This window comes from Chlamydotis macqueenii, chromosome 5 (assembly GCF_036417535.1).
Source record: "Chlamydotis macqueenii isolate bChlMac1 chromosome 5, bChlMac1.mat, whole genome shotgun sequence".
Lineage (NCBI taxonomy): Eukaryota > Metazoa > Chordata > Aves > Otidiformes > Otididae > Chlamydotis > Chlamydotis macqueenii.
The window spans coordinates 28,159,196-28,183,812 of record NC_141560.1 but is presented as its reverse complement, the minus strand read 5'-3'; the positions used below and the strand labels follow the sequence as shown (position 1 = coordinate 28,183,812).

Here is a 24,617-nt window from a genome sequence, read left to right as displayed (position 1 = left end):
CATAACAGTTTCTCCGTAGACAGACCTCTACTGTCAATATCAAATCACAGTGTGAAGAACAACAGGGGAAAATGAATGGTTTCTGGTGGGCTGGGCATAAAAAAAATGCCATTTCAACAGGGATCTTGAATTTATTTTGAAATTGTTGTGAAAGGATTTTGATATGTGGAATAAGCAGACATTTAACTCTGTCAAAAACTGGCTGACAGTCTTAAATTTGTGTATGGGTGGGAAAAAAAATCAGGAATGTAACTGCAGAAGCACTAGGGGTGGAGTAAGATAGGCAAGGCTAGCCAACATGAAGATCAGATAGATGACAGATGAACTGGCAAGGCTGCAAAGATACCAGTCTGACCAGAAAAGCACCTGGAAACTTCGCCACAATGTCATCACAGGTCATGCATGAGTACACAGATGTACTTAGTGAAGTTGCAATAATCAGTGAGTGAATAAATTTGTTAGCTAATTTTCTTAGTACATAAGGATAAATGAACTATTTAATGTAGAGTCTTCCATGTGATTACCAATGGTTATTTTTAGTGGACCTTCCATTTCCTTATTGTTCCTTCTCATTTAGCAATCAGAATCCTTCTCCTTCTCTCACCCATTTTTGAGTTGCCATTCATTTCATCCCCCTCATCTGTTAATAGACTTTCTTTCTCTTTTGTATTTACTTCCCTAGCCATAAAAGCCTTTTTAACCCTCCTGATCCCCTTTTTATTCATTCTGGGCTTGATAATAACTGTACACTATGCCCTGGGTAAGTAGCTACACTGCCCCAGGAGCAGACCAGAGAATTAAGTGGGACTTGGAGATCTGGTCTCTCCCTGTGCTCTGCTCCCGAAGACAGGGTTCTGGCTGTGTGACTTCCAGTCTAACCAGTAACACTGGCCAGCAAATCAGAAGGAAAAGCATTTTGCAGATACAGTGACTTCTTTCCCTGCTGACTTGCATGCAGGCCATGTGTCCTGCTCTCCATGCCAAACCTTTTGCTGTACAAGAGAGCAACATGCAGCAGCTAGTATAATATTTTGCTGTCTCTGTTAGTCTCAGCTTCAACTTTTTAAATTTTTCATAGCCTTGAGCTAGAAAAGAAGGTCTCAGTGTTGTGCTGGCCAGCAGGCACGCATTTACTGTCAAAACGGTACAGTCAGGCAGTCTGGGTAGGAAAACAGCATCATGTCCTCGTGGAGTAATGCCTGGGACAGTTCATCCTTCTTTTTGGGTCCCCATGTCAGCTTCCTCTGTTAACTCTGGATATTTTAGATTGTTTTTCTAAGGAAATGGCCCTTATATGATTTTACTGGATATGTGTGTGTACACTTCCGTCCATCTATCTTTTCGTTATTTCCTTTCTCCCTTTCTCTCCCTCCCCCTCCTCCATAATATTTCAGCCTATTTTCCAAATCCAACCACACAGGAACAGAGCATCCACATGTGCTAGGGACATAGGTGGTCAGGTAAGGAAAAGAAATCCTGTGTATGCCATCTCTGAGGAAAATGATGCAGCCTGAGCTCAGCCTTCATCACACACAAAAGAATCCACTGCTTGGTAAAGTTTTACCTCCCATATGGATTCTCTGGTGTCTAATCAAGAAAAAATTCTGATTGAAGCATTTTCTATGGCTGGGCCACCTGTAAGGGCTTGTACATGTGCCTTGTCTAACGCTGAGTAAGCTCATGCTGTACATTAACATAATTCAGTCAAAAGAGCAGTTGGCCATGACACCAAAATCCATCGGCTTTGTTAATTTAGTTTCACCGTGTGCTGAGCAATTGCTTTCTGCTGCACTTGTTTCACATCTCTTCATAATCTCAGATATATTCACAACACTTCACAAAGCCAGTCTTTAGTTTTCACTTTTTTTCCCTCATTTTCTTTTTCACAGGAACTGATACGTACATTAATTCAAACTTAATATTCTCCTTTTTGAGGGCTCCCTTGCCATCCTTAGTGTGTTTGTTTTCATGAAATCAGAAACCCTTTAATTTCTGTCTTACCATTTTGTTTTCAGATAGCTTCTCATTGCTGTTTCTTTATTTTTCTCTAAGAATTAACATGGTTTCTTGTTCTGGGTAATAAAAGTTTGGAACTTGAGAACCTCCTCCATACACGTGTGATTGTATTTGTTATCCAACAGAGAGATGGGAGGTCAGGCTTTCTCCATAATGGTTTTTACAGGCCGGAGAAATAATTATCCTTCCTTGGCTCTGTGTGCTTTGTAGCCACAGAGGCTGTTCTTCCCTCCAGGTTTGCTCCGTGTGTGCCGTCCCCCAGGCTCAGTGGGGCAGGAGGGCTGCCATATGTGGCCAGTCATATGCCTTGGATAACATCCAGCCTGTTGCACTGCACTGCCATAAAAACCTAAAGCATGGTCCACGTAACCGCGTGCAACTTGCGGAGGGAAAACCAGTGGGAGTAGTTAATCTGTAGAAGGAAAGGGGAGAACCTAGTTGAGTATTTTCTCCGCAGTTATTACCAATCAAAAATGATGGTACGAAAATGTGTCAGAGTATTGGTGATATATGAAAATGTAGGATGAAAAACATTCTAGATAATCTTTAGCTACTTATTTCTACATTTTTGTCTTTAGCCTCCTGTCACTATCAGTCCTGAATACTCTTCTGAAACAAACAGCAGCTATGACATTGGAACATGATTAATTTAATGACCTAAAAAATATGCTGTTTTCCTCAACTGTGACTGCTTTCAAGTAACCTTCACATTTGGCTGCTGCTATGTTTTATCATGTATATTGTGGCTCTTTTTTTTCTCTCCTTTTGCTTTTGTATTGCTTTAAAAAGACAACAGAACATGCTGTGAGTTAATGTTTCACTTGTAAAAGGTTATGGATTAAGCTCAGCTGGTTTCTCAGGCTGACACAGGGTTCATGATTAGAAGAATGAAAACAAACATGAATTGAAAATGTCACTAACCTTTATTGGGTCCTGAAAATCCCTGAGCCTGCATGACAGGAGGCTTTCCTGTTTTCAACAGGATAAAGAAGATTGAAACAAAACAGCACGGATCTTGGCTATTTACATCTTTTAATGAATGCTCTTCACGTTTGGGTCCCTTTGTCAATCTCCCAGTTTTCAAGGGTTTAGCTGTGAAAAGTGCGGATGGTATCACATACTCTCATAAACCATGGAGTAGACATCTGTCTAGGATGCTTTTTCCTCCAAATTATGCTTAGTGTAAAGGACCACGTTTTAAGCTTCATTTACGATTATGCATGTATAAGGTAGCCAATTATCCAGTCTGAGTGTTCAATAGCAGAAAAGCTGAATAAAGCCATCTCTAAATAATGCAGCCAATTTTATTTTATTAAATTAAATCAAAGAAAACATTTTTAGAAATTCTAGATGGTTGTGTGGTTTGAGCTTTAAAACTGTTTAATGAAAAAAAAAAACTTTCACTTAAAAAAAAAAAAAATCAGTTCTTGCTCTAGCTTCTGTGGAAGAACATGGCCTGTGTTAGCAAAGGCAGGAGGAACTCAAAGTCAACTCAAACTGGCCAGAGTGGAAACCAAAAATGCCACTGATTTGGGATGCTTTGTTTTATCAAGAGCACAGATTCAGGCCCAATATCTTAGACCTATCTATTGAAGGAGTCTATTGCATAGTATGAGTGCACTTCCTTGGCACTAAATCTCCCCATTTATTAGCGAAGAATTAAGCATTACAGACTTAGATATTCCCTGCTCCCTTATTACTTTACACTGCTCAGCTGATTTTTTTTTCCCAGTCAAATTACTGAAAACACAAAAGAATTATCAAATGTTTTTTCATCTAGTCTGTGAAGGAACAAGGCGTATGTTTTCCTTCGTTTCAAAATTTTTAGCCGCATGTTTTAGTAACAGCTGTGCTATTGCTTCGCTGATTTCATAGGTAACCTGAGAAAATACTTTATGGAGAAAGAACACTGGGGGATCCTGCAAGCAAATGTATTTCCTTCTCCTGATCTATAAATGTCTGGTGGATATGGAATTTTTGCCTCACAAAATCACATTTACCTTTTTCACAAAACGAAGTGAGGCAATATAGACCCACGCTCAGTACATAATTATTTAACATATCCTACTATTTCATGGTGCAACTCTGACCTGTAACTGAGATTTAATGAAGTGCTTTGGCAGAGAATTAATATTAAGGGGAACATAAACCTAGTCTCACTTCATCCAATTATAGTTTGTTCTTACATTACATAATCTCTTTTACAGTTTTTTTTTTTGTGCAGGAGCAGAGTGAGATCTTACAGTATTTTAATGAGGACTAGGTTTTATATCTCCAGCTATTTTAGTCTTTTATGAATACTAAGGAATGTCATATTTGATAAAATTTCATAACATTTCTCAATGATATAGGACCCTAAACCACAGCTTCAAAATCAACTGAGGCTTCAGTCTCTAAAGGTATGTGGACATGTGAGTCCTATTTATTGAAAGTGATAAACCAGATTAATTGAATTAACTGAAAACTAAATAAATGGCTACTAGGTGCTTAACAACTAGAGTGTTAGGTCCTTAAACAGTTGGGCTTAGGTTGACAAAGGAAGCTTTACAAGGCAGCATCCAACTTCCAGGTGTCTTGCCATAGTGAATTCCTATCTACCATCCCATGTTCTCTAAGTGGATGGAGAAAACAGGGAGGACAGTAGAGAGCTACCCAAATTACCTGTGGAAAGAAATACCAAGGAGTATTAGGGATGTGACTACATATCTCATAGTATCAGGTGAGTATCCTGCCTTGGCACTTACTGAATTACTTCTCTTTCACCTCTTCAAAGTCAGCTTGGAGAGGAGGAGTGTGAGTCTCTTCTCCATAACCTCATAAATTCATAATTGCGTATGAAGGGTGAGGCGTGCCTCTGATGGGCTTCTACAAAACAGGACAGCTTGATGCAGTTTGATGGTTAAGATGCCCACATGAAGAACAGAATTTTAAGGGGGGGTTTGATCCTGTATCCCAAGGAAACACTTCGGATACCACTAATACTTCTACTAATGACTGGGATGAGAAAGGCTGGAATTAGGGGATGGATGGCTTCTCCTCCTGGCTGTGATTTGTCTGAGGTTAGACATCTTTAGGGTATATCTTACATATCAGCCTTTGAAAATAAGGCAGGTGGTAGAAAGCCTCATCTGGGAATGTGTGCTAATTTTGGCTAGGATAGAGTTAATTTTCTTCATAGTTGCTAGTATGGGGCTATATTTTGGATTTGTGCTGAAAACAACAATAACACAGGGATATTTTAGTCACTGCTGAGCAGCGCTTACACAGTGTCAAGGCCTTTTCTTCCTCTCACATCACCCCACCAGTGAGTAGGCTGGGGGTACACAAGAAGCTGGGAGGGGGCACAGCCAGGACAGCTGACCCCAACTGACCAAAGGAATATTCCATACCATATGATGTCATGCTCAGCATACAAAACTGGGGGAAGAAGAAGGAAGGGGGGATGTTCAGAGTGATGGTGTTTGTCTTCTCAAGTAACCATTATGTGTGATGGAGCCCTGCTTTCCTGGAGATGACCTGCCTCCTGACTGGAAGTAGTGAATTAATTCCTTGTTTTGCTTTGGTTGTGTGCATGGCTTTTGCTTTACTTATTAAACTGTCTGTATCTCAACCCATGAGTTTTCTCACTCTTCTGGTTTTCTTCCCCATCCCAGAGAGAAGGGAGTGAGCAAGAGGCTGTGTGGTGTGTAGTTGCCGGCTGAAGTTAAACCATGACAGAATGTCAGCGTGTCTACACGTGGGATAGACACTAAATTGCCAAATGCTTTCAGGACTCTAGCACTTCTGCTCATTCTTCGTGCAGAAACTTAGTCTCCTAGGATATTTCTCTCGTGGAAACTTGAGGAAGTTTTGAGGATGTGAATTTTTTATTTGGATGCCTAAAGTGGTATTAAGATGCCTACATTCTCCTCCTGAATCTAATTAATGGAGGCAACTTTTTAAAAGATACATAGTGGGTGAAAGTACACAGAAGTGCTTTGTTTTGATTTGTCAAAGGTGCATGAGCAATTAACTTCATTTTGGTACTGGGACACATAGGGATTTTCAGTAGAAGTAAGTTAGTATTACACCCTTGGGCTCTTCAACACTCTTATCTATCTATCTATCTACCTCAGTGTATGTTTAGGCACTGAATACATTTGCAACATTAGCCATAAAAACCCAATGGGCCAAGGCTCCAAAGGCACTTATGTGTCTTTGGAAATGTTTTTAATGGCATTTTACTGCTACATTATCTGTTCCATGGTAATAGAAGATGCAGAGAAGAAAAGAGTAAGTGCTGGCTTTTTCATTTTGTCTGCAGCTATAATACTTAAAATCCCATGTTATTTCTCTGGGAAAAAAAAAAAAAAGAACCACGCTGAGAGCATTTGGAGCAATGTAACATTGTTTAGTTTAATTTGCTAAGCTCTTGAGAGCAATTTCACTTAATATATGGTGCTATATAATGTCTTGGCTTAGTTTGGACTCTGTGAGAGTGAAGCATGAGCTCAGGCATAACTCACTGACCATTGTTTTTAGTTTTGAAAATACATGGGCACCCCTGATTTATAATCAAAGCGAGGAGCTAGTGATACTTTGCTTGTGGAAATTGCTGTTTAGCTCAGTGCCAGTTTCAGCTAAACTCTCCAAGTGTACTTTTGTATTGGCCCGAGGACTTTTGACTGTTCAAGCAGAAAGACTCCCTTCAGTGGAGAACCGAGCCAACTGTTTAAAGGGTCTTTTTTTCCCTAATAAAACTTTACAGCACTTTTATGTGAATGTAGTGCTTGTGAAGGGCCCTGCACTGACAGCCCAGGGAACAGAGGCCCTAAGTTCATTCACAGACCATGCGCAGTGCAGACTGGGGTGGTAGCGGTGCTCCTGCCCTGCCGTACTCATGCGTGTTCTTCAAGCCCAAACAGTCACCCATGGTGGATAAAAGACTGATTTGGGCTCTGATGCTCTTCAGTCATTTGATTTTCATCTGACACTGTCACAGGACTGCAGTCTGATTCCAGCTGTGGAGAGGTTTTGTGGTGTCGATGCTTGGACATTACCTTCCTCTTCACAAGGTGTACAACAGCTTTTACTGGGTCACCTTTTTTTATTGTAGTACTAAAACCGGGTGGATTTATACCAATAATTTCCAATGAGTAAAACATCTTTCATTTAATAATCCAGCTCTTTACCTCAGCCAAAATATGATTATTAAAACAATGGAGGAAATGTCCTTACATTCTATAATTAAAATAGAAATACTTATGTAGGTATCACCAACACCAGTTCTAAGAAAAAGTGTAGGGGTAAATTTGTATTAAAATGTATTAAAATCAGTATGCACCTCAGAAACTGCATATGGTGTATTCAAAGACTATAACTCAAGCCAGCAAGGATGCTAGAGACAAGGAGCCCTACCAGGATTAGTTGGACTGCACATACACTGAAGCTTTGTGTTTGATGTACCCCCTCGCATTAGCTGCACAGGCTGCCCCACTGAAGCCACATCACTCTTTTTCTTTTTAGAGAGGAGGATGCCTGCTGTTCACGGAGCAGCCCAGCACTGGCAGTGATGCCTAGGAATTGAGGGAGAAAGGCATTGCCAAGATAATCAGCGAGGGAAGGAGTGGGGGACCGAGCAGATCCAGCACCCTGGGCTCTGCAGGGAAAGAGGCTCAAGCATCTCAGGCAGGAAAATCATACACACATGGTTCAGCAAAGATATGGTACCTTTAGATATAAGAAGTAGCACAGCTCTGAGTATCTAGGACACTTTTTAACAGATATCTTGGAGGTTTAAACATTGAGAACCGATGCAAAATTATGGCTGAGTTTCGCAGACTGCTCTTAGGAAGTTAAGAGGAGAAATTCTGTCATTTTAGGCTTTGTTCTATCTTCTCTTTGAGCACCTTTGAAATGACACAAATGATGGTCTGTGAAACAGTTACGGTGAGGTAATTAACATTTTCACTGGGGCTTTAAAACATAGGAGGAATTAAACACTTTGGAATGGAAATCACACTTCTCCCCGTCTGCCATGGGCATCTACTGGAGCTCACAGTAGATGAGCTCCAGTATACTGGAATACTTTCTAAGGGAAAAAAAGATAATATAGAAAAAAAAAATTGTTATTTGACAGAGCAGTATCGAGATGACGAGTTCTCTTGGGGAACTGTCTCATAGTGATCTGAGATTAAATGCCTCACTTTGTATTTCCCTGGTGATTCAACTCTGAGGGACTTGTGTGTTCATTACTAATTTCCCTTAAAGAATCATTTTAAACTATTAAACTTCAATTAATTTGAGTCTGAATTCAGTGCAAGTGACTGTTTATAATTAAATGCAATAATTCAAAGATAAAGAACTGATCTCGCAACAGTGTTGTATTTTGTGATGACGCTATTTCAAAGTAGACACCAAAATATGGTAGAATATTTCCTTATTTTTTTCTATGCTCTGTTTGTACTTCTTAAAGACCTACTGGAATCTTGTATTAATTTTTATGCTTAATTTTGCATATACTGAGAAATGGGAAGCCGAAGAGTTTGACAGAATTCATGTGATGTGCTGCGTTCACCCGTCTACCACCTATAAAGCATTATTCCTAGATGACACTGCAGTCTCTGTATGTTTCCAAGCTGCAGCTTGTCCTAGACAAGCTTATTTCATCGCATTTCATTTCATGGTTCCCTCCAAACGCCTTGTACATGGTACTACTCCTAGACGTTTTCTCATTTAGAAAGACTTGCCGGGGAAGTTAAGATATTTCAAGTAATTCTGTTGTGATCTGCAGCAGGATTATTGTAGATCAATGCGTGACGGTATCTTGGATGCCTGATGGAACAACATCCTTAGGAGATGAACCTGTGTACACACACAGTACCGGGAGGCTAATTGAATTTTGGTTTAACAACACTAATTTAATGAAACAGGGTTATTATCTGGCCCATAATTTACAGCTTGAGTTTAATGAGACCTTTGCTTTTTTTTTATTTCTCTCTCTCCTTTCTCTCCTCGTACCTTGCTCCCTCATTTTCTCTTTCTCCCTCTTTCTCTCTCTCATCCCCTCACCCATGCCCTCTCTCTGTCTCTCTGTCTTCTCCTGAAAGCATAGGCAAGTCACAGAAGCTGAGCTACCATCATCACTACAGTTTGAAAGATGAGTGTGTGCAGATAACACTCCCTTAGAGCTGTGTAGCATCACCAGTGGCTGTCAAGGCCTCTGTGCCATATGTTGTCCTTGGGACACCGTCATTGAGATGACAGAGCTTCCATAAATCTGGGCCACCTAAAAATAGGGCAGCTACTTGGTGATTAAGCACTCGCTGTGCTTTGCTCCCCATAAGGGAAGATGCTTACGTGCGTTAGGGCCAGCAAAAAGTCACTGTGCACTACTTACCAGCCTCAAAATAGAGCTTACGCTACACGTAAGTGGTTCCAAAGACTTATTCTGGCCCTCTGTGCTGGAACGAGTGTCATGCAGCACGCATGCAATGACTGCCTCCTGATGAGGAGTGCTGTCATCTGATGCTAAATGACAAGGGAGCAAACCAAACACAGGAAGGTCTTTGCTTGCTGCAACAGCTGCTCCTGCTGCTAATTGATGCTGTGTATCTGTGGCATCATCCCAGAGACTATTTTAGGTTGTTTCCAGCTGTGAAGGTTTTTGTCTCACAGCTAGTGGTATCTGTGCAGCTGGCAGAATGAGGTAAAAATAAACACAACTCATTCAGCAAAGCACTGAGGAAAATGTACGAAGAAATTTAAAAATAATACAAGCCAAGGTTATTTGGGAGAGACATCTGAGTTTGTGTGGAGAAAGGCTGATCTGGCATGGAAAAAGGTTGATCACCTGCCTGTGACAGCCAAGAAAAAGGAAATATTTTAATGTGACTTTGGGGTTTATGAAATGTGTTGAATACTGACATTTTCCAAAGACCAAGCTCTGATGGCACTATTGACAGTTCCTCTACAATGTGCTATACATATGTTTAAATAATTGCTGTGAGAGAGGTGTTTAGAAGAATAAGAATATAGAATCATAGAGTAGTTTGGGTTGGAAGGGATATTTAAAGGTCATCTAGTCCATTTGCGCCAGCAAAGAGCAGGGACATCTTCAACTAGATAAAGTTGCTCAGAGCCACATTCAACCCGGCCTTGAATGTTTCCAGGGATGGGGCATCCACCACCTCTCTGGGCAACCTGTTCCAGTGTTCAACCACCCTCACTGTAAAACATTTTTTCCTTATATCCAGTCAGAATCTATCTCCCTCTATTTTAAAACCATTACTCCTCATCCTATCACAACAGGCCCTACTAAAGAGTTTCTCCTCATCTTTCCTGTAGGGCCCCTTTAGGTACTGGAAGGCTGCTATAAGGTCTCCCTGGAGCCTCCTCTTCTCCAGGCTGAACAGCCCCAACTCTCTCAGCCTGTCCTCACAGGAGAGCTGCTCCAGCCCTCTGATCATCTTTGTGTCCTCCTCTGGACCTGCTCTAACAGGTCCATGTCCTTCTTATGTTGAAAGAATGTATTTATGGGAAGAATATATTTATTATTTTACCATTTATTTTCCACAAAATTCTTGCCCGTTTCCCGTGTAATTGTTAAGTAACTACTGCCAGTTAGAGGGCTTTTTGTTCCTCTCTTAGTCTGGAAACAAAACTTGTACCACCAAACTAGTTTCTCCCATCTCCCCACGTCTCTTCCAGTAATACTCATATTAACCCCGTTTAAACTACTAACAGGACTAGGGATGGCTGCACAGATACTAGGTAGCACCATCCCCACTGAGACTCTAACCATGAGTTTCCCTTATCTGCAAGGAAAGACAAAACCCACTGGTTTTGTTCTGCAGTTTAATATGTAATCTGTTTAAATGCAACTGGTATGCAGGCTATTTTAGAGGAAAAAGACCAAAGTGGATTTCCTATTAATTTTTCATGACATTCAGAGTTTCTGGTTATTGTAGGAACCATGACTTTGGGAAATTGTAATGAAAAGAGAGCGTTTGGGGCACAGATAACCTACTCCTTGAGTACTGTGTTTATTTACGTTTAAGTATCTTACCTGTTGGTCAAAACAGCTATAAATGTGTGTAACTAGAATTATTTTAGTCTTATTTAAACATTTTAATGTACGTAATTCTGGCAATTTGTCTTGAATTTTAGTGACAAGAAACATAAATACTTACATAGATATTGCTACGGTATCTGTCTCAGTTTAGGTCTCAGTTAAATCTAGAGGGTTTTCCTCTTTAAAATGCAATTTGATCTATTTTATTTCAGTAAGTTTTTCCAGAGATATTTGTATTTATTTTAAATCCTTACAGTTGGCTACAGTTCTGTGACAAATGTAGGTTATGTGTTTGTTAATGCCAAAACCACCATGGACTTTCATTAACTTAGGAAATTAATTTCAGGTTTTCAGAAGGAAAATTTTGACTAAAACACAGAGAAAATATTTTTACTTCTCTGCCGATGATGTGTTTTTCCTTCCTTTGCTTCCATGTTTCTAAATGTTTATCTTTACTGTTTTGCCTTAGTATTTTGGGTACAACACCACAAGCTGGGCATCAGTACTCCAGGTGGGGAGCCTGCTAGAACAGTGCCACATTCTAGTCTGGAAATACTGACTTCTGCTCACTTTAAATATGTAATAAATTCTTCCTAACCAAACTTAAGGAACTGGCATTCAGGAGTCAGTCACATTACCTATAATGCAAATACATTCTACTTGTAGTACTGAGGCATGAACTAACAGAAAGTTAAAATAAATGAACCTTACTTGCTTTTATCAAATTGACCTTGCTCAACTATTCTATTTACAATGTCGTTAAGTGTTTTCTTAATACATTCTGATCTGTTCTATTTTCTAAGGAGAAACAGTACCTAGAAACACAGAAACAAACATTGCAACAGAAATGAGGCAAGTTCATAAAATAATATTTGGTTAATCTACAATTAAAGAGCAGTCTCTACTTTGTCCCTTTGTTTCAGGATACCCATTTCTTAAAGTTTCCTGCAAGACTGGATCCTACACTGGTGTAGAGCTATATTAATATTGTTACATGTCAGTAGAATATGATATGAAGTCATATCTATTTATATAAGCTGCAAATTGAAGCAGCTTGTCCATCATCAAGCCTGTCTGGTGAATTTTAATATAAAAGAAAATCTTTTAAAATTGCTAAAAATCAGTGAGTTTAATATTCTACCACAGTGCGCACTCTGAAATAGTATTGAGTAGGAAGGAAATTTGTCACACTTAACTCAAAAAGAATATTTTCATGTTCTCCTTTAGGAACAGCTCATTTATAGGTATGTCAGTAATTAAGTAGAAAGTTTATATCCACTCTTCTCTCACATTCAAACATCTTCAGTTTAACAAAAAAAAATAATTATTTTTAAGTTTTACAGAAAAGTATATGAGTGAAGTTCATTATAAATGGATTGACACTGAATGAACACTAAAATGATAAATGGGACTTTGTCTCTTGGGGACAGTGTGTGCAATGGTTAAGCTTTCAAAGCCATCTATTAAATCACTTATATTGCTCTGGAATCTTAATTTTTGCAATGCATCTTTTGAAATGTGTGCATTTTTTAAAAACCCGGACAATGCTCTATGTGTTAACGAAGCTTTCCAGGATACTTGTTTGCATAGCCAGAGGACAGATGACATCTTCTATCTACTGCTAGCAGAGATTTTGTCATCAACTCCACCAAGACCAGGGTTTTATTCAGTGAGTGTGGATTTTGCTTTAGGCTGATGGAGTAGAGCTGAGGCCTCACATAAGGATGCAGCTCCTATAAAAGTCACTTGCTGCCTGCCAGGCTGCTGTTTTGTAGCGTTCAAGAAACACCACCACCAATATGAACAGAAAGGCGTCAATGTGTAATTTACACAACTCCTTAAATTCTGGCTTCTGATCTGCAGTGCTTTCCAAATCCTGTATCTGACAGGGCTGCATCTCACCTACTTGTGCCAACCGGCCAAAATCCAGTGGAGAGGTATCCACAGTCTTTGCCCACAAGCCTGAAATTGCTGCAGTGGAATGAGTGCTGCTGAACAAGAGGTCTCCCCATTCCTCAAACATTATCCTTAATGCATCCCCTCTCAAACAAATCACTCAGGATGATTTCCACGGATGTCCTTCCTAAAGGGACAGTAACCCAAGGAGAAAAAAAGCCCGAGAATTGGGGAGATAAAAAAACTTTCTGGGATAAATAAGAACCAATGATTTTTTTTTTCTCCCATTCCTTTTATCAAGCCACCTAGGTAGATTCTTGAATCCACCTCCTAGAAAGGAGGCATAAACCTGCTGCCTGAGCTGTCTTAAGAGCTTGATCAAGCAGTGAGGTAAGTGCCTTTTACTACATGGAAACTACAAGGCCAGAAGGGGAAAAAGTACTGACGAGACAGTGATTATGAGCATTAATCATAATAATATCGAGAACTTATATAGCACTTTTCATCAGGAGATTTTAAAGCACCGTACAAAAGAGACGAGTCTCATTATCTCCATATTTTAGATCTAAAATGTGACCTCCAATACCTTAAGGCTTGGTCTCTGAGGGGAAAAAAAGATTTCTGGAATCAACATTACTTATTCTCTGTTAAATTTCTAATCATCACAATGAAGATTTTTAAAATCTACTTGTTCTGTGGACTCTGTAATGGAATTTTAATTGCTTTACTAGCAGCTCGAGATATAATGAATGAATATAGTTCTTACCAGGACGCTGCCATCAGCTGATTGAACAAGTACATTGGCATTCACAGGGCATATTCAGACAATTACATTAGCATGTTCAATTATGTTGCTGGTTATTGCCTCATTTGCTGGGAAATGGTAATTGAATACATAGGTGTTTCGATGCACAGTAAAACGGATCAGCTGAAACCACCTTCAGCAAGGGTTTAAACCAGTCCCTCTCCTTTGCCTTCACAAAGGACTGATGCATAGATCTATGAAAGCATCCTTTGAAAGCTAAGATCTTGCATGCTAACTAGCAACTGAGAGGCGTTTTATTATTAAAATAAAAATTATTATTAACACTACCACGAACAACTATCTATGCCCTGAAAGCTCCCCAAAATGCTGAGCCAAATAGGAATATTACTGTAGGTTACTACTGAAGGGCCAATTTTAACCTTCTGCTGTCAGGAGAATATTTATGCTTTATTGTGTTAAAAGATGGACCTTGACATCTGTCAGCAGAATTTTATTGTAGGAGAAAAGATTTACGTCTGCAGAACAGCAGAGAACAAAACTTGGTGCTCACCTTTCTGCAGTGACCCTGGTGTGAAGAGAGTCAAGCATTTGCTTGGGATTTTGTTCCTGTCTGGCGCCAAGGCTGACCTGCACAAGTGAGTCTTAATGAGAAGACAGATTTTTCAGAGTCATGAGGAGTTTTAAGTATCAGAGGGAAAGTAATAAAAAATAAATAAAAAGATACATTTTTCTATATTCAGACAAATGGCGTTAGTGAGGTAGGATTTGGGAAGGCTTAAAAGCCACGCTATGGAAAATGCAGTTTTGAGCCCCCGCTCCTTGGAAACTCTTTTCTGACATGATGTTGCCTTTTAGAAGGAGGACAGTTTTGAGGAATGATGTGGATACTGGCTGTGTCACTGACTAGCTGCTTCTAGTGTAGGGCTTGTCCCATTTCCATTTAAGCAAAGAAGATTTGAGATGTGAAATATATACAGGGAAAAAAAAAAGCAAAACTACTGGAATATGCTACTTTCAGGGGATTATCAATCTTTCTACAAAGGATGAGACCTTTTTGTCTAGGAACTGAAAACATTTTTATCTAATAGCAAACCACTGTGTATTCTCCTTTTGGCTAAAAATAACACTAATGCCAGACACAAGGCCTGAAGTACCTCAGACCTGGAGGAATATAATGGTTTATGGCTTACTGATGTGATGTGCTGACTACTGTCAGCTCTCAGGAGTCAAAGTGAACTGAGAAAGTCAGCGTTTCCTAGGATCCAGTCTCAGATGAAGGCCACTAATCCAATTACTTCCTTCCAGCCTCTTCCAAATGTTTAAAAACTTGCTGTTCATAGAATCACAGCATAGTTTGAGTTGAAAGGGACCTTTAAAGGTCATCTAGTCCAACCCCTCTGCAAGAAGCAGGGACATCTCCAACCAGATCAGGTTGCTCAGAGCCTCATCCAACCTGGCCTTGAATGTTTCCAGGGATGGGGCATCTGCCACCTCTCTGGGCAACCTGTTTCAGTGTTCTTCTTCCCTCATTGTAAAATTTTTTTCTTAATATCTAATCTGAATCTACCTTCCTCTACTTTAAAACCATTACTCCTTGTCCTATCGCAACAGGCCCTGCTAAAGAGTTTCTCCCCATCTTTCCTGTAGGCCCCCTTGAGGTATTGGAAGGCCATTATAAGGTCTCCCTGGAGCCTACTCTTCTCCAGGCTGAACAACCTCAACTCTTGAAGTAAAAAATATTAACCTCTGTATAGCAACAGGATGAACAGGAGCAGATGGGCATAGGGAAGACAAACTGCTTTGTACCATGTAAAAAAAAAATAAAATAATCCAGCAGCCTTCCACAGTCCCTTCAAGTAAGAAAATGGAGGTTTGAACCAGCTGTGGAGTTGAGAAGCCCACAGAGGTTTCTCCAGGCCATTGTAGAGCCTGTGTTTCTGTGAACAGACTGCCCTGTTTCACAAAGGGGATTAGACTGATTGCATGCAAGGTAAAAGTAAAAATCTGCAGAAGATGCAGGAAAACTGCAGAAGATGTAGCAGGGATGGGAAGACTGAACGCAAAAAACAGGAGCCAAAACAAGTTAGGCAAATGGAGCGCTGATGCTTTTGTTAGCAAGGCAAATGTAGCACTAGCATTTTAGCTTCTATTGTTTTGATCGATAATATAGGTAAGGACTGCATTACTGACGGGAACTGGGATGTCCTCCATCTGGGCAAGTCAGAAATTACTCAGTTCCAATTTTTGTTTTGAAGCCTATTTTTGTTTAAGAAATCATGAAATAAAAACCTGAGCATCCAAATGTAGCAGAAATTTTGGTTTTCAAAGGAAGAATTGAAGAAAACACGAACATATGATTAGGAGCACATTGTCCACAGATTTCATGCTGTTTTTCTCCCTTGAGGGCCAGGGTACCACATCCTGTGGCAGTAAAGTGACTCTATAGAAGGGAGAGTGACGAATGGCGTCAGATGTCTTGCACTGACATAGGTGCACAACACTAAGTGCAGCTGCTAGCTGTAACCGCTGAGGACAGGGACGTACCCTCGGAGGCTGGCAGTTTCCTGCTGATGCTAAAGCCCAGCCTCTTTGAGCAGTCCTTGTGCTCATGTATCTTCTTACATTACCTGTAGCTTGCTTTTTACCACCTCTCGGAGAGCAAAATACCCCCGAGCAGCCTCTTTACTATTTTTTCTCTTCTCCTGGTTGTGTCTTGGGAAAGCAAGTTTTGGGCTTGCTGTTTCCTCCCTCTACTACTACTCCACCTCTTTGCAGAGCCTTACAATGTACCACCAGTTACACTTCATAAGTGAATGCATATGAAAATATTATATCTAACCTGAGAGGTTTCCATGCCATTCATTTAAGCACAACCAGTATTGACTTTACCCTCATTTCAATATGGAATTATCTTTCACTCAGACTCTGAGAATTGTCTGCTGTGAATATTGAACAACTGATTTTCCAGTTTGGTGACCTTGGTCATAAAGTCAGGATGCCATGGTTTCTTGATTAGTTTAGTGTGTCTCCCCTGTTGTTGTCTGATCTGAATGACAATTACAGGGTAAGAACTCTATTTTGTCTCTGTCCCAGTACAGCAAATTATGTTCTTGTTATTTGTCACATTGCTAATTTTTGTGAATGGATAGCATGGATGAAAAGCTACTTAAAAATAAGATTTAATCTATGAATGCAATAAGCTTATTCTGGAGGGAATGTAATCTTTTTCCCCTGATCATTGGATAAAATATATTAGAGAAGATTAATTCTGCTGTGGTGCAATACTTTGGCAAGACATTGAAATCCTTGCATCTAATAACAAAGGTACAGCTAGACTTGCATGAGTGAAGAAAAATGAACGTGTGCTCAGAGTATTAGGTCTTAAGGCCAGGTTATTCACCTCCCACACTCATATTCTGTTTCCTCAACCTCCTTAACTACAGATTTAAAACACTGAACAAATGTGCAGTGCATATGCATCCCAGGTCAGACTTGGCTCATTAATAATAACTCTGAAAAAAATTTAAATTCAGCTTGATACTTTCAAGACTGAAAATGAAATTTGGACTCTTTCACACAAGTGGGTTTGGAAATCTCCCACACATCCCCAAAGGAAGCCCTCCATTGATTGTTGTGCATCCAAAGACCTCTAGATTTGGTCAAGACCAGACATACTGAACTTGGTGATGTATGGGCTGAAGATGCTAAGGGAAGGTACTGAAGCGACTGTAAATAATACAGCAACAGGTCGTGAGTAAAAGAGAAAAAACATTTTGAAATTATTAGTGCATGTGTTGGAATTTCCTGAGTTGAAGTTTGAATTTCTATTTAACAACATCTTTTGAATGGCTGAAATAGTTGAATAAAGTTTAGAAAAAAACACTCTTAAGAGAAACTCAATCTGAGCCTCCTGCAGCATCCAAAATAGCTTTTTTCTACTTTCTCCTTTTCTTTGTCAAGTAAGCTAACTGACAATTAGGGCTACATTTTCTTCCAAAAGTGTTTTGGAAAAATCATTCTTAAGACAAAATTTCTGAGAAGTAAGTATATTTCTTCATAATGTACTGGTGCGTGTTAAAGATTTTCTGGAATTTTTCCTCCTGTTTCTGTGCTTTCCATGGTTCCCCATCTCTCTTAGCAGGCAACAGACTGCTAAAACATCTGATTGCTTTGCTACTTTTTGGAAAATCAAGTAGATTGCATTTCTCTGTGCTGAAGAAACGCAACACAAGTTTTCACACCACTAAAACTCCTTCTGTGAGTCAATCCATTTCTTGAGAGCATGCCTGAGCACCCCAGTTGATTCACTCCAATTGCTACTACTAGCATTTTGCCTTTCTGCATCTTACCTCCAATTGTAATCAGCTGCTCTGTAATCATTTGTTTCAAAGTGAAATGGATGTAGCATTATTTTTTTTACTTTTTTCTATTACTATTTATTTATTTGCCTCTGTGTGCTACCATTCCAAACACCAGCAAAATGCATGCCAGGGCCACAGAGGCATTTTGGTCATTCTTCGAAGGAGGAAAGAAGATACTAGGCTTTAGAAAATATGTTATTGTAAGCTTCACTAAAGGAAAAAATCCACAAACTTTCTTCTTTTGGCATTTTTCATTAATACATTTACAACCTAAAACAAATAACAGAAACCTACTTTATTACATAGCTGACCGTATAGAAAAAAAAATGTATAAAATTATTTTAAAAAATTAAGCGTACAGAAGGAAGGGTAATGTAGTGTGGAAATTATCAGGGAAAAACTATAGGGAACAAGTCATAGAATCATAGAATAGTTTGGGTTGGAAGGGATCTTTTAAAGGTCATCTAGTCCAACCCCCTTGCAAGGAGCAGGGACATCTCCAACCAGATCAGGTTGCTCAGACAACCTGGCCTTAAACATTTCTAGGGGGGCGGCATCCACCACCTCTCTGGGCAACTTGTTCCAGTGTTTCACGTTGTAAACAAAGTCTTCCTTACACCTAGTCTAAATCTACCTCCTTCTATTTTAAAACTCCTTGTCCTAACACAACAGGCCCTGCTAAAGAGGTTCTCCCTGTCTTTCTTATAAGCATCCTTCAGGTACTGGAAGGCTGCTATAAGGTCTCCCCGGAGCCTTCTCTTCTCCAGACTGACCCCAACTCTCTCAGCCTGTCCTCATAGCAGAGGTGCTCCAGCCCTCTGATCATCTTCCTGGCCCTCCTCTGGACTCACTCCAACAGGTTTTCCACACTCCAGCTGGACCAGAAAACATTGTGTATTGAAGGGGTAAAAATAGACCACCTATATATTTTGATTGTAACCACTTTGATCTTCAGAGAAATCCTTTCCAGCGGAAAATTGAAAATGACAGCAGGGTTGAAGTAATTAGGCTAATTCCAGTTCTACAAAAAAAGTTTTCGAAAAGAGTACTATGGATAGGAAAATGTCTACTGTTCAATTGCCTTCACAATATGACATGATTAAACTTTACAAAAGAATGGAACGTTTCCCCCCAAAACTGTGGTTTGTTTGTTCTATAGATAATCCATGATCCAGAGACGTGAGAAGCAACAGAAGGAAAACACCAACCAGCAAAGGACAGAACTGGAGCCCCAGACCTTAGACTAGGTCTATGCATGGTGCAGGGCCATGCAGAAAACACCCAAATACAGTGGGCACAGTATGAATCTCTCCCTTTAAAGTTTAATCCAAAGGCCACAAGAAATCCCTATCGGATTTTGACTCAGGCAAAACTGACATAATAACATTAAACAAGGGTAAGTCACTTGAGTACATATATATATATCTATATATACATCTATCTATCTATCTATCTATTTATATCTCTCCAGATACACTGAATAAAATTTAGGAGATGGAAAGAGAGAGAGACTGCAAACATATATATGAAGAGTTTGCCTACTATCAGGTGGAATTCAAAGTTATAATTGTTTGACGTGGGAATCATGATCTCTCTTTTTAAGTTCATCCTTAAATTTTAAAGCATAATTTGTTTTGATTGAATTTCTAATGTTAATTAGTGAGGCTTGCACAATTAAAGACATCAAGAACATATAATTACATTCCTTATAATTATACCATAATTGTTTTAGTACGTTAAATGATCTAATAGATTTTTTCCTGTTTCAACAGCAGCATTACAACCATCTCTATTTTATGAAATAACTGGCAAACATTCAGTAGGTACTTTCAAGCATTTCAAGTAAAGTTTTGATGGGTATTCATCTACTAATGAAATATTCATGCATTATATTTTTCTCTATTACAAGTGACTTTCACTGAAGCGCCTAATGCTTGGTTTGCTTAGACAGATGCAACATTCAATCAAACTAATGGAAACTGTGGAGTACTGTTATACTGGATATTATTAAATCAAATGCTCTTGATAAATATTGAGTCTCTGATGTTAAAAAGCATTTCTAGCATGGTGCATGGATAGTGGAACAATACTCTGGCCCCTTGTTAATAATGTTAATATTACAGCTGCTATCATTTGACAACTAATATGATTTCCCATGTGCATAAATGCCTTAGTCTTCGAGTATTAAAAAATACTCTCCATATGTTGTTTAAGATTTTCCACACTGTGTACGCATTTGCTCCCCACGTAGAACAACTGGACAAGTTTGTATTACCAGCAAAGTATGTATACTTTGTCTGCTTAAAATTTAATATTTCCTTCAAGTAGCATAACTTGCACCCATGTCAACACGACGAGATCAATTTTGGTAATTTCATAGGCAGGCAGGTAATGATCCTCTTACAAAGCAATTGCTAAGGCCTTTGGAGAATTGTCTGGGCATATTGATGCTGTTTCTCCTACTTGTTCTCTGGATGCTAAATTTCATTAAATTAAATTAAAATAGATCAAATGTTTTCCCACAATACTTTTCCACATGAGTTCTTTTGATAGTTTTTGCAAGAAAACCAGGGTGCAAATGTGAAGTGGTTGACAAAACAATGAATAAAACATGCTTCGTGCCAGCTTTTTAATGAAGGAAATTAAAGTTCAGAGCTTAATATTATGCTTAGTTTTACCACTTCTGCATATATGAAAGTTGTGACTCCATCAACTTAATACATCCCTAGTCAACATGAACTTTGAGTTCATTTCTTTTTAGATGACAGTCTATTGGCTCCTTCCAGGGATCAGAAGGGACTTGCTAACGTCAGAGCAAGAGCCAGCTCAGCAGGGAAAGTGCCAAAGGAATACTGGGACAGAAGATGCAGAGATGATCAGTAAATAAATTGAATTGTTTTATACCAATTAAAGGAGTGACCGGACATGTAAAAATATTTCACCAAATGTTTCACCTGTTCTGAGTCACCCAGAAAACAGACACCTTAACTCACACTTGCTATAAATACGTACAATTCACAGGCCCTGGTGAAAAACTGCCCTTTCTCATCGTGTGCCAGGGAAGCACCTGATTCTCTGCCTTCACAAAAGAGTTCATCATATGTGGGCGCCGAGCATATGCAATGCACGGTATTCTGGGATCAGATAAGCCCTGCTCAAAGTTAAAAGTAAGATTCAGATGTATTCTGGGGTCTGTAAGAATGAGTTTGGAAAACTGCCTAAAATCTAAGCTAACCTGTTGAGTCACCAGCATGTAGTAGCCTCCTTTGCCACTCCGCACGCTGTTGAAGCAGTGAAAAGGCGTCAATACCAGGACTGAAACGTATTCCTTCTTGTGGACCCAATTCTGCCACTTTTACATTGAGTTATTTGAATTAAAATACTATTATACAGTATTCGGGGACCAGCTAAATAGTTCTTTTGAGATTGCTGTTTTATTTTATTTTTTTTTTTTACATTTAATTTTAGAAAGGCAAAGCATGGTGCTAGGAAAATTAGGAAATGTGTATAAAATTACAGAGCAGTGACTCTGTAGGGAAAATGTTTACTCTGCAGGCTTTTCTCTTTAAAACACAACTGCTTTAAAGTATCACATTAAATTCTAATGTGTATGTATTTAAAAAGGGTACAATATATGAGAAAAAAGCACATGAAGCGTGTAAGGTAAGGCTGCTGCTAAGCACCCCTAGCAGAATGCTGCAGTGGTGCCATGAAATCCTACGTGAGTGGTCAGAACAGAAGCAAGAGCTGCCTGTGGGTAGTCCCAACCTATTCACAAGCCCTTTTGAACAATTTTCCTACTTTTAAAAATACTGTTTTTGGCAAACATTTGATACTTGAAATACAAAATGCATGAGTCACCTACTGGGACAGGCACAGTATGTGGTTTATTGAATTTAGCTAAATTGCGAGTCATCTATCAATAGTTCTCGTAGTGAACATACTTGTAATAATTTCACACATTACAAACAAGAGTAGGTATGATTTTTCAAGATTTATTTTTTCAAGCTTTTTTTTTCAAGTATTTTTCACTTGGAGATTTTACTCTTTTTATTCTGCTCCATTTGATGTTGTAGGAAATTGTGAACTTTTTTGTGATGGACGCTAAAAATAAAAGGTAGTTTATTGCTCGTCAGTTTAAACAACAAAACTTGACATATTATAAAATACTGTCTTACAAAGCAAAGTCCTCAACGTGAGGTTGAATGCATACAAATTCTTCTTGTGCAGCTATTGAGATTTATTCTTTAACCAGCGTACCAATTTCTGTTGAGATAAGTAGTTTAAAAATTCAGAGGCAGCTGTTCTGAAGGAGAGAGCTGCAAGTTACCACAGGTTCTGACTTGCCAATAACATATGGTAATTTTTTGTGGTGGGGTTTGGTTTGGGGTTGGTTTGGTGTTTTCTTTTTTTTTTGGTGTAGGTTGTTTTTTTTTAAGGGGAAAACCAGTGAATAGGAGAAAAAGAGCTGAAAAGTAGGTATGTATAAAATAGCGTCATAACTGTGGTCTGTTGGATACAGAGAATATAATCTCTTTACTACAGAAAACCATAAACATTCAGGTATAAAAGCACTAGGGAGCTTTAAAAAAAAAATTCCTTAGAGGAATTCGGCGTCCCTACGTTCAAAGATGTTGAGCGGTCAGCTCCTCTAATCCTTCACTTCAGAGCTGGGCTCTGATAAGAACCTCTCCCTGAAAAAGGGGGGGTTAAATTCCCCCCGAAGCATTTATTTCAGGAGGCGTGTGAGGATCGGGAGCTGTGAAACCCCCCTGCCCACCGCACCGACCCTGGCTCCTGCTTGGTTTTTCTCTTCCTGCCTCCGCTGGATTTCGGTCCCAGGGAGACCGGGCGTCCCCCGGAGCTCAACTGGGACTTACGCAGAGCTCTGCTTCCCACGCGCGACCCTCAGCGAAGGTGTTTGGCGATGGGATAACTGGTCTGTTAGGATAAACTGGTATCTTGTGATAAACTCTCTCCCGGAATTACGTTTTCCCTCGGCCAAAAAAAAAAATAAACCAACAACCCGAAACCAACAAAAACCCAACCAAAAAAACTCCTCACATTTCCGACGAGGCTCCGCCACCTGAACGCCTCACCTTTAGTGCCTTTCCTCCTCGTTTTGCCCGCAGGCTGCTGGACTCCCGCGGGGGCGGGAGGCGGCGCTGCTCCCAGCGGGGCCGGGGTCCGCGGGGCTCCCGCGGCGCTCGGCGGGAAAGGGCCGGCGGCGCCGCCCGCCGCGCCCGGCAGATGGCGCCCTTGCACAAGCGACACCGCCGCGCCGGGCGGGGCCGGGGGGGCACGGAGCTGAGGGCGCGGAACTGGGGCGGCGGGGAGTAGTGGCCCGGGGCGGTGGGGAAGGGGCCTTGCTGCCGCTCCCAGGCGGGGCAGCGGCGGCAGAAATGTCCGCCGTTTCTCTTATGCGACTTTTGCGCCCCCCGAAGTCCGCGCCTCCGCGTTTCGCTCCGGCCGCGCCTGGCCGGGTTGCGCTAGGCTCCGCGCAGCGGGCTTTACAGAGCTCGGCTTTCACACGGCCTCCGCCGCTTTGCACCCCGTGGTTTGTTTTTTTTTCCCTACAAAATTACGGGACACTTACCGACGTGGAGCAGAAGCAATCCGGCAGTGGCGGTGGGGGCGGGGGGAGGGTGAGGCTGAAAGCGAGGACATGCGCCTAAATTGGGCAAAGAGCGCGGGGATTCGTGAATGAGAAGTGCAGGGAGGGGCAAACCAAGCCAGAGGTTTGCGAGGTGGTCACCAGGCCAGCACCTCTGCACCCACCTTCCATCACATTGGTCAAGTGGAACTTCTTGGTTTATTAACTAAAATATAAATATATATATTTGCTGTAGTCATTGTTAAAGGTGTTGTCTATGAGCGCCATTCCTTGCTCAGAATGTCACTGCTGAATTGCTAGTGTTTCATATTCTCTTTTTAACTCATCAGAAGCAACTTCTGGTTATATGAACCAAATAAATCAGCGTGTGGGTTGTTGGGTTGTTTTTTTTTTTAAGAACGGGTAACGATTTCAGGACATGGTTTAGTAGGCGTGGTGGTGTTAGGTTGACGGTTGGACTTGATGATCTTGGAGATCTCTTCCAACCTTGAAGATTCTGTCATTCTATGATTCTATGTTTCTCTTGGGTTATTAGCCTGAAAGGAGGGGCTAGTAGAATGGCTTGTATGTACACACAAATATCTGTGTAATCAAATGACAGAGAAATTAAAGCAAACATGGCTATTCCTGCTGGTCCTGTAGCCATCAGCCTGAATGCAGTGTTTCTTGCATCTAGCAGATGCAAGAAAAGCAGCATGAACTTTTCCCCTTTTTTTCCTATTATCCTCATCTTTGACACTCTTTAAATTCTTTAATATATTCTTAAGCACAGATTGTTACCTGCACAAAGCACTTTACCTCCTTTGTTAAGCAGTGTGGTCATCTCAGAGGAGGTGAAGATAGCATAGGAATCTGGAAGACTGTAGTTAGACAAGCTGTTTGAGAAACTGAATTTTAAGACTTAGGTAAAGC

The 24,617-nt window shown here is 40.2% G+C and overlaps 1 long non-coding RNA gene across 2 annotated transcripts in view; it reads right to left on the bottom strand.

Annotated features, from left to right (window-relative positions):
• Positions 1-23,735, bottom strand: part of LOC147600532 (uncharacterized) — a 59,285-nt gene extending 35,550 nt beyond the window's left edge. The window contains exon 1 of one of the 2 annotated variants that reach the window (XR_015258727.1): positions 23,688-23,735. This is a non-coding gene — a long non-coding RNA (uncharacterized LOC147600532). Of the gene's footprint in view, positions 1-23,190; positions 23,318-23,687 lie in introns of those variants that run through there. The other variant, XR_015258725.1, reaches the window with a different exon arrangement.
• Positions 23,736-24,617: the final 882 nt, after the last annotated feature.